The sequence below is a fragment of the Euprymna scolopes genome, chromosome 8 (genome assembly GCF_053919585.1).
Source record: "Euprymna scolopes isolate OS-2025 chromosome 8, ASM5391958v1, whole genome shotgun sequence".
Classification (NCBI taxonomy): domain Eukaryota; kingdom Metazoa; phylum Mollusca; class Cephalopoda; order Sepiida; family Sepiolidae; genus Euprymna; species Euprymna scolopes.
Window position 1 is genome coordinate 46,216,854 of NC_136489.1, and position 12,301 is coordinate 46,229,154.

Sequence of the window (12,301 nt, forward strand, 5' to 3'; positions counted from 1 at the left end):
TTCCTCTTTCGTTTTATATTTTCTTTATTCTGGGTTTGTTGAAATTTTATGTTTTCATTGAACCCACTTTGATGCAGTGCGTCATTATAATATGGTGCTGCTTTCTCGAACACTTCAGCGTTCGAAGAAAGCCGTGAAATCCTTTGGCTAATGTTCTCTACCATATTTTTAAACACTATGGGTGGGTGGCATGAACCCTTATTTATATACATGAGTTTTTCATTTAGTTTGTGAAAGGGTTTGTGTATTTTCTTCTCGAGATCTAGAGTGGCATCTAAAAAATCTACTCGATCTAAATTTGTCTGTATTATTATTTTAAAGCCTAGTTCCTTAAAAAATTCAGTTAGGTCTTTTCTAAGCCTGTCTAGTGCACATCCATTGTAGTCACGCGATAGGCAAAGTCCATCATCTCTATATAATCCAAAAAAGTGATCTGGGAATTTATATTTCATGGTCTCCAGTAGAAAAAGTCCAACCAGATCACAGATATCCGCACTGTCATACGCCCCCATCGCGACGTCAAAGGGGTCTTCGGGGTTTGATTTTTTGACCCACGCTTTATCGTCAAAAAATAAAAGGGTCTGTCGAGCTTGCATGATTGTTTCCTTATCGAGCTCACTTATCTTTCTATATTTTGATGCGAAGATCAACGATTTTTCTAGGATTTCCTTAGTGATTGAAGGGTAAAAATCGACGATATCCAGTTGTGTAAACTTACATTTGTGTGGTTCAGTTATGTTTTTAAACCAGTCCAGTACCGCGCTAGTGTCTGCCCACAAATTAAGATTTGATTTTCTTTTTATCTCTTTTACTATTTCTCTAATTATAGACTTGCTAGCTAGACCGATTTCGCTTTAATAGATTTACTAGACATTATCGCTAAGCTTGAATTTAAACATAGATCAAATCAATTTCAAAAAACAATGACAGCTGATATCAAAAAAATAAAAAGAGAAAATGAGACGATTGTTTTCTCAGATAAAACGAAAAATTTATATAAAATGGAAAAGGAACAGAACAAACAACTTGTACTAAACTCAATTACAGAAAAATACCAGGTAGCAAGAAAAGATACTTATAAATCTATTAACCAAGAGGCTACAGAAGTTGCCACAAAATTAGGTATAGAATACAGAGTAAATAGGTTAGCAAAGAAAAATGTGTTTATAACTTTAAAAGACCACAAGGAAAATTTTAATAATAGGCCAACCTGCAGATTAATAAACCCGGCTAAAAGCGAAATCGGTCTAGCTAGCAAGTCTATAATTAGAGAAATAGTAAAAGAGATAAAAAGAAAATCAAATCTTAATTTGTGGGCAGACACTAGCGCGGTACTGGACTGGTTTAAAAACATAACTGAACCACACAAATGTAAGTTTACACAACTGGATATCGTCGATTTTTACCCTTCAATCACTAAGGAAATCCTAGAAAAATCGTTGATCTTCGCATCAAAATATAGAAAGATAAGTGAGCTCGATAAGGAAACAATCATGCAAGCTCGACAGACCCTTTTATTTTTTGACGATAAAGCGTGGGTCAAAAAATCAAACCCCGAAGACCCCTTTGACGTCGCGATGGGGGCGTATGACAGTGCGGATATCTGTGATCTGGTTGGACTTTTTCTACTGGAGACCATGAAATATAAATTCCCAGATCACTTTTTTGGATTATATAGAGATGATGGACTTTGCCTATCGCGTGACTACAATGGATGTGCACTAGACAGGCTTAGAAAAGACCTAACTGAATTTTTTAAGGAACTAGGCTTTAAAATAATAATACAGACAAATTTAGATCGAGTAGATTTTTTAGATGCCACTCTAGATCTCGAGAAGAAAATACACAAACCCTTTCACAAACTAAATGAAAAACTCATGTATATAAATAAGGGTTCATGCCACCCACCCATAGTGTTTAAAAATATGGTAGAGAACATTAGCCAAAGGATTTCACGGCTTTCTTCGAACGCTGAAGTGTTCGAGAAAGCAGCACCATATTATAATGACGCACTGCATCAAAGTGGGTTCAATGAAAACATAAAATTTCAACAAACCCAGAATAAAGAAAATATAAAACGAAAGAGGAAACGGAAAATAATCTGGTTCTTACCTCCGTTTTCATTGAACACTAAAACTAGAGTAGGGCATTGTTTTCTTAGCCTTCTAGACAAACATTTTCCAAGAACACATAGACTACATAAACTTTTTAATAGAAACACGGTGAAAGTTAGTTACTCGACAGCTCCATCAATAAAGTCGATAATATCCAAAGAACCAAAAAAGATAGATAACGCAAGCTGCTCTTGCAGGACCAAAAATAGCTGTCCATTGGAGGGTAATTGTAAAGCTGAATCCCTTGTCTATGAGGCCACAGTAATGGAACAATCCACAAATATACCGGAAATATATATAGGTATGACAAAAGGCCAATGTAAACAAAGATATTATGCACATATGAGCTCCTTTAGAGCTAAAACAAGGATGAATACAGCATTAGCTACCCGCGTGTGGGAGCTTAAAGAAAAAAATACACCCTTTTCCATAAAATGGAGAAAAATAGAGCATAGACCAGCATACGTCCCGGAATTAAGTCAATGCTCACTCTGTAACGCAGAGAAATACTACATCCTCCGGTCCATTAATGACCCAAAAATAAAATGTTTAAATGTGAGGAGTGAAGCTTTGAAAAGTTGCATACATAGAAGGAAGGGGCTCCTAATAAATTGGATCAATGAAAAGAACAACACTTAGATGTTGTTTATATATATATATATATATAAGGAAAAAAAATTGTAAATACATAAATAATTAGTCGGTAAACTTGGATTTTAATCGCAATTATATTATAGATTTTTAATTAATGTCATATATATAAAAAAAAAAAAAAAAAAAATTATATTTTATAAATGTAATTTATAATCTATTTCGAATTTAAAACTATAGAAAAATATAATAATGTTAATAAACTAGGGAAATCACTTAGGATACATAAATACTCACTTCCCCAAACCTTGAAAGATTTGGGTTTTTTAAAAATAATTTTTAATCGTATTTCGAAATTTTTAAACGTGATTCGATATAATTAAAAATATATTTTTTTAAACTTTAAACGTATTTTTGGAAATTTTTAAATGTTCGATATAATTAAACGAATTTTTAAGTTTTTAACCGATACCAATACAGATTTTGAAGTTTTTATACATAAGGAAAGAGATTTTGAAATTAAATGGGGTTCAAATTAAAATCGATTCATATAAAAAAAAAAACATTTTTTCGAAATTAGATCTTAAATTTAAATAATTCAAAGTTGAAAATTAGGTATTACATTACCCGATATATATATATATATATATATATATATATATATATATATATATATATATAGATAGATAAAAAAAGGGGGGGATTAAACAAAACGAGATTTGAACGTGGATTCGCGAGGTATATATACTTCACACTTCCGGTTATAAGATAGACGAATATTGGCTGAAGAGAGCTTGATAAGGATACCTTAAACGGGCCTTATTATCGGGCTTGAAACCGACGGTACCAATGACCTGTCTCAACTAACAACTTTCTGTACACAAAATATATATATATATATATATATATATATTAATATATATATATTTATATATATATACATATATATTAATATATATATTAATATACATTCATATAAACATACATATATGGTGATATATAATAAATAATTATATAAAAGTATTATCTTTAATAAAGCAAACCTCTTTTAATGAGAAGCATTTAGCTTCAAAATGAAATGCCATGGTCTAATGAGATCCTTTTAAACTCTCTTTTCATTTTCGTCTTTATTGATCTGGTGATAAAATAGAGTTCTATATAACTTTTACTCCTTATCTTTTTAATTTACACACACACACGCACACACACACACACACACACACACACATATATATATATATATATATATATATATATATATATATATATATATATATATATATATATATATATATTAGGCTTAAGGATTCTCTGAATAATAACTTGAAAATACTTGAGATGGATGTACATAACTGGGAATCCCAAACAAAAGATCGATCACTGTCGAGAAAAACCATCATAGAAAGTTGTAAGATTTTTGAAGAGCAGCGTGTAGATATTGCTGTCTTAAAGCGTGCTTTAAGAAAACAGGACATAATGTCAGAGAAATTACAACAGGAACTGAAGAGCACTATATGTGGCAGATATTGTTGGTAAGAAGCTGATTTTGTTAATTATCTGAAATCACACAATCAAAGACAGGAACGACAGTCTTATGTAGAGGCTTTTACAGCACAAGTTGTCATAAATTTGGTCTAATCTGCAAATCTAAAGGTGAACTGACACAACATTTGAGGATTCATAATATTATCATGCGATCATCTTTACAAGAATGAAAGTTTTTTTTATGTCACATATGTGTACGTTCATGTAGGACTAAAGCTGGATTCAAAAGTCATCTACGTGCAAACAGACGCACAACACTTAACTGAAGAGATGGCAAACTTCTGTCAAGAAGTAGCAATCATATATATATATATATATATATATATATATATATATATATATATATATATATATATATATATATGTTTGTGTGTGTGTGCGTGTGTGTGAGAGAGAGAGAGAAATAGAGAGAGAGAGAGAGAGAGAGAGAGATCGATCTTGTTTATCTAAATATTTATAAATGTATTACTCGTAATATGTAACGTGTTTCCTGTTGTTTATAATAAAAGGTCGAATGGCATTCCGTTTTAGTTAAGGCTTGGTTGAACATAGAACAATAATTTAAATGATTCTAGCCAGACGGACATTTTAACCCCAACACACTCAAGTTTGAATCATTAGATGTTTTATCTGGTTTCCATTAGATAAATGTTTCACGATTTTGTTCGAGTTCGCTATGCTGAATTCGAACCGAGCACGCCGAGATAATGACTGCCCGTTGTGTAAGTATTCCGCGCACCATATATCATAAGATGTAGAGATTGTAATCATCATGATTATCATACTTGAACGATGTGCATTGAGTGCAACGATTACGGATGCGGACAGGATGGAGCCGAGCAAAGCACCCTTAAAACTTCGACCATTAAGATAAACATCTCTTTTCGAGAAGAGAAAATAAGCGAGCAACTTAATTTTGCCCAACAAATTTAATCCGTGAAATAACTTAAATGGGCCAGTCTTAATTACTGGAATTAAAAATGGCGAATGACGCGCAATAGAGATCTTCACTTATACATCTATATCATATTTCCGTTTGTCTGTCTGTCCCTCTATCCGTTCCAATTTTTCACGGAAACTACTCGGACAATCTATCTAAAATTTTTATGCGCCTTTGTTATCATAAGGTCATCAAAGTAAGTATTATGCTATCTGTTCGATACACAATTAAGGATTAATAGAGATTAGTATTTAATGCAATAAAGCAGCACCAATTTGACTGGATTCAACGATCCTTTTTGCATAAAATACCCATTCTAAGTACACGGAGTAGAACGTTTTGTTTTAAACGGGCTAAAATCCAATAAAAAAAATAAGCATAAATAAATCGACAAATGCTTATAAAACTGAAGAAGGTCTTATAAATACAAAAGAAAAAAAATCAATTTTCAACTAATTTTTCTTTATCTTAAATTAAAACAAGGCACATTTTCACTGAGATGTAATGGGTTATGGTGAATTAGTTCTCCCGAGTGGAGAATTGTGTAGGGGTGATTTTTGTTCATATTACATTTAAATATTTGCATTTTGCTTCACCCAGAAAAACTGGGGGAAAGTAAAATTTTTCCAGAACATCTACAGGAGAAGAATCATACTTTCTTATCGATCGGGAGTATTTACGCCGAGAAGGATCCAGCAAGTTTGTCGGAGCACATTCCATTAAAGGGCTTATAAAAATAGCATAAGAATTCAACATTGCGGTTGATACTGCGGGTCCTATTAGATTAAGTGCTTACTTTGGTCAAATACACAAATATTACATTATGCATGGGCGAAAAATGTTTTTTTTTAGTTTTTCTTTTTAGAGGTATAGGGTACTGGCAGTTGTGAGAAATTTTCTAGCATGGTAAAGGAAACCGGCCTTACTTATAATAATATGGCAATGTTTTTGTGCATTTGTTTCAATTCATGTTACCTGAGAATGTTAGGCCGAGAAGTTTAAATGCTGAACTCTCAAGCAGAATGTTATAAGCTATGGCAATCGGCAACGGAAAATGTTTCTGATAATTATAAAAAAAAAATCATGTTAGTAATATAAAATGTTGCCATCCATTTTTGTCTTCAAATGAGAAAAATAATTATTGTGCTGCCTAAGACTAATTCCATCACTTTCTATGCCTTTCCGGTGGAAGTACGGATGGTGCTGTCCCTCCTCAAATTTGTAATCTTTCTTGAGCTTTCAAGACTATTTTGTCAGGAAAAAAACCGCAGATAGGGTCATCGTTTTGTTTTTAATAACTCACTAGGGATATTCACGTAAGTTATTATCAACGATTGCTAACTAACGATAACCAATGATGTTTCTTGGAATCTGGGTGACAAAAACTTTCCTCAGGTGTTTTGAGCTTTCAACCTTGTTAAATAGTACTTACGAACCATTTTTGCGTCATGGCAACAACCGTTTACTATTAATTTCTCGGTATTAACAAAACATTGGTTTTCTATAGAATTTTAGTAGCAATAATTCCATTACACACCGATTGAGGTCTGGACGGTGCTCTCCCGACTAAATCTTTCCATCCTCATTGGCTTTTCGCAACCATCTTATGTAGTACTCATCACAGTTGGTGACACCATTTTATTTTTATTTTTACTAGGAAGTCACCACGTATCAAGGTCCAAATACTAATTAAGGACAAATGTTTAAAAGTGTCAGATGGTGAGACATTACCGTGATGATTGTTTGTGGTGAAAATTGGGTAGAATTTAATTTAAGAGAGCGAGTCAATAAGAACTTGTTTACATTGGACTTGAAAACGATTATCTTGTAGTGCTGCGTTTCATACACTGGTTATTCTAGGAAATAAACTTTGCTTATAGAATTTGCGTTTAGAATTAGATAGAGAGTGATAGGGAAATGAAAATTATTTACAGTGGCTGTATCTAGGCGAGATTTTTTTTATTATTGTAAACGTGTAACAGCCGAACTATGAAAATAACAACAGATCAATAGAAAAACTTGCTATCTCTTTTCTACGAAAAATAGGTCATTTGAAGGAGAAAAGGGCATCGTCTACTAGATTTCGAAGCCGTTCAACATACATATAGGTTAAAAAAGTATTTATCAACCTTGTACTTAATCTGAGATGAGGAGTCATTGGGATACTAAATGTAATAAAATCAGGATAAAAGATTTAATTCCAAGATGTTTGTGTTAACTAAAAATTCATCGACGGCTTTTTGATTTCTCTGATACAAAACAGAGGAGAATAGAAAGTGAACTTTGAGTTTACTTTCACTTATTTCGTCCTTTAGTCCTCATATTCCATGAGTGATTTCTAGCAAAAGGGGAAAAATTGTTATTTTGTGGGTCAGAATCTATTCTATCTAACACTTATCGGTGGCAAGTTTTTGACTTTGAAATACTATTTTTTAGCTGCTTACTTCAAGTAGATTCATGCCTTGTCTAGAGCGATTTCTATAGAAAAATCCAGAAAAAAATTAATAAGAATAATTTTATAAAGAATGAAGATTGATAATGTGTATTATTTAAATTAGTGGTACTACTGTTTTCATCTTGAGCGTTATTTTCACAATGTTTCGGCCGCTGTAACCTTCGATCTTCTTTAGGTATATCTTGTCCGACTCGGGAATCCTTTTGTCGAACTCGGTGATCTGCATGAAATGGGAATCTTTAATCTCATCATTAGTTAGTTTTTGCCATTGAAGTACTATTGTTTTAACTTTTAAATAAGTGGCTTCATGCCTTTTTCAGAGCGATTTCTATGAAAAAGTCCTTAGTAATTCGCAATCGTATTTGTGTTACAAAGTCGGGATCCTACGCCATTAAGTAACGATTAAGTTTGCTTGTGTCGATTTTGACAAGGGTCACTTTTAGTGCATGCAAGAATATCCAGATCTACGAACAGAATTGTACCCATGGACAGTTGACGTGAAGCGAGGGGAGGCAAAGGTCAAACGCGGTAGACAAAACAGTCGGACGATATGAAGATATGATATGACGTCACGTTTTCGAGCGAAATAACCAGAGGTTTTCGAATCAGTTTCTCCGTTGGAAGCCATGCAAACGAGATACATCCAAATAAAGTAAAAAGTGATAATCCCATTGAATGTTACTTCGATGTCTGCATGCCTGTGTCACTCATTTTTTTACGTTAGTAAGTTAGTAAGCTTAAGTAAATTTAAGGAGAGTAAAAAGTGAAACTCTTGCTTTCCTTATTTGCTTCTTTATTCCTCACGTTCCAGGAGCGATGTTTCTGACAAAAAGGAAATAATTGCTGTTTTCTGGGTCAAAATCTATTTATCTATCACTTATCGTTGACAAGTTTTTGATCTTGAAGTTCTATTTTTAGCTCCTTACATTAAGTGGCTTTATGCCTTGTCTGGAGCGATTTCCATAAAAATTGAGAAGGAAATACTTATTTACTCTCTCTCTCTCTCTCTCTCTCTCTCTCCCTCTCTCTCCTAAGTCGATTCTCTCTAATAAAACTGAAAAAAGTGGACGTTTTCCCTTGTCTTTTGCACAAGAGAAGTTTCATACGTCTTACTTTAACAGTCGAGAACTACTAGACGACGTAACCGCGCATGTATATATAAAGACTTTTATTTTATTTGCTTTCGTGATCGCTCGTTAATGAAAACATTACATTCTGTATGGTCCGCATTGAGGATTGAACATTCAACAGTAAAATTGACAATTACAACTGAATTTTATTTAGTACCTTATCCGTTACGTCACGGGTTCTTGTGGACTGAAACAAGAACGGTGGTTCATTAAAATTGTTGGGTCTACGTTCGCGCCTGGTCCACAAAGTATGGAAATAAAAAATTAAAAGATTAAAAAAAAAAAACGTTTACAAGTGTTTTTGATATAGATGTACATAAGAATATTTTGATAAGTATGTTTTAACTTAAATAGGGATGGTATAGTAAAACTGTGGGGTCTGCGTTCGCGCCTGGCCTCCATAGAATGGAAATAGGCACAAACTTTAATAAATACTTTTCATATCTATCTGCGTAAGTATACTTTGATAATTATGTTTCAGTTTGAAGAAATATGGTATAATAAAATAATGGGGTGTTCGTTCGCGCCTGATCTCCATAGAATGGAAATATGTCACAATATTAACAAGGTGTTTTAATATAGATCCACAGAATATTGTGATAAGTGTTTCAGTGTGAACAGGTATGGTATAATAAATTATGGGGTTAATCTATTTTATTTTTACTTTCATCATATTTTGCTTTGTTTTGATACCCCCAAATTCGAAGCTATCTCTTTACAACCCTTCCTTTTCATAACCTATCATACTTTAATAAATCAGAGTCCATTTTCTGTAGGCTGTTTTTGAACCTAGTCAACGACGGGTACTTTTGCTAGTATATATATATATATATATATATATATATATATATATATATATGTGTGTGTGTGTGTGTGTGTGTGTGTGTGTGTGTGTGTGTGTGTTTTTCTGACTGATTTGACCTTATTTTTATGGGACGTATTCATTTATTTTATTATTAAATAATATTACGTGCATAAAAGGTATGCCTATGAACATGCATGTTTCTAGCTTTAAGCCGTCACCATCATAGGTTAAGATCGAACTCATGATCTGATACTGCACAAACGAGCCGCGATGAATCACCACTTGAATGCACGATTTTTCATCGCTTTTAAATTGAAGATTTTTTGTTAACTTATTACTCGTTAAAAACCGCTAAGGAACCGAAAAAAGTAACATAAAATAAAAATAATTTGTTAATATCGCTAAAGGAACGCCAATATTGAATCTTAAATTTAAAAGCGATAGGTGGTGATTAATCGTGGCTTATTTGTGCAGTATCAAAGTATGTATGCTGGTGTCATGGGTTCGATTCTAACCTATGCTGATGACGGATTAGAGATTGAAACACGCATGCCATTGTGTATACTTTCATTATTTAATAATAACAACCATATATATATATATATATATATATATATATATATATATATATATATATATATATATATATATATATATATAATTCCACAGCCAGACAACGTCGCAGCTCACGAGAGCCATGAAAGCCGGAAATCCAAGACTCGAGTTTCGCCTTCATTTGGGCTCATCAGTTAGACACATACGAACTCAGGATTCGAAACCCGAGTTTCTTGCATGCGAGGCAAGCACTCTATCAATTGAGCAAACGTGCCGTTTCGAATCGGATGTGTCTAAGTGATGAGGGCGAAACTCGAGTCTTGGACTTCCACTTTTGTGAGCTGCAACGTTGTCTGGCTGTGGAAATAATTATATATTCTCTCTCACATTCTGATATATATATATATATATATATATATATATATATATATATATATATATATATATATATATATATATATACACTGGTAGCAAAATTGAATATTGAAATGCTCATATATTTGGTTCTATATGACGAAACTAGATAAACATTTCCAGGCTTTTTGAAGATTATAATACTATTCTATGGTTAAAATTTTATGATAATTGTAAAAAAAAAAAGAACCTATATTTTGAAACTAATAAATTATTCCTAAATTTGCCTACATTTGTATATATAATGTCAAGGCAGGCTAGCTTCAGTTTTGTTGCTTTGGGATGAATTTTGCTTAAGGCTTTTTCTTGCTTGATTATCTCCCCTGTGGCCTTGCCAAGTCACTAATATATATATATATATATATATATATATATATATATATATATATATATATATATATATATATGATTAGTTTTTTTGGAAAAAGAATTCCAGCAGAGTGCTCAATTAAAAGGAAAATCCAAATTTTAAGAGCGTACTTATATTTTGTGTACAGAAAGTTGTTAGTTGAGACAGGTCATTGGTACCGTCGGTTTCAAGCCCGATAATAAGGCCCGTTTAAGGTATCCTTATCGAGCTCTCTTCAGCCAATATTCGTCTATCTTATAACCGGAAGTGTGAAGTATATATACCTCGCGAATCCACGTTCAAATCTCGTTTTGTTTAATCCCCCCCCCTTTTTTTTTTTTTTTTTTTTTTTTTTTTTTTTTTTTTATCTATCTATATCTATATATATATATATATATATATATATATATATATATATATATCGGGTAATGTAATACCTAATTTTCAACTTTGAATTATTTAAATTTAAGATCTAATTTCGAAAAAATGTTTTTTTTAATATATGAATCGATTTTAATTTGAACCCCATTTAATTTTAAAATCTCTTTCCTTATGTATAAAAACTTTAAAATCTGTATTGGTATCGGTTAAAAACTTAAAAATTCGTTTAATTATATCGAACATTTAAAAATTTCCAAAAATACGTTTAAAGTTTTAAAAAATATATTTTTAATTATATCGAATCACGTTTAAAAATTTCGAAATACGTTTAAAAATTATTTTTTAAAAACCCAAATCTTTCAAGGTTTGGGGAAGTGAGTATTTATCTATCCTAAGTGATTTCCCTAGTTTATTAACATTATTATATTTTTCTATAGTTTTAAATTCGAAATAGATTATAAATTACATTTATAAAATATAATATATATATATATATATGACATTAATTAAAAATCTATAATATAATTGCGATTAAAATCCAAGTTTACCGACTAATTATTTATGTATTTACAATTTTTTTTCCTTATATATATATATATATATATATATATATATATATATATATATATATAAAAACAACATCTAAGTGTTGTTCTTTTCATTGATCCAATTTATTAGGAGACCCTTCCTTCTATGTATGCAACTTTTCAAAGCTTCACTCCTCACATTTAAACATTTTATTTTTGGGTCATGAATGGACCGGAGGATGTAGTATTTCTCTGCGTTACAGAGTGAGCATTGACTTAATTCCGGGACGTAGGCTGGTCTATGCTCTATTTTTCTCCATTTTATGGAAAAGGGTGTATTTTTTTCTTTAAGCTCCCACACGCGGGTAGCTAATGCTGTATTCATCCTTGTTTTAGCTCTAAAGGAGCTCATATGTGCATAATATCTTTGTTTAAATTGGCCTTTTGTCATACCTATATATATTTCCGGTATATTTGTGGATTGTTCCGTTACTG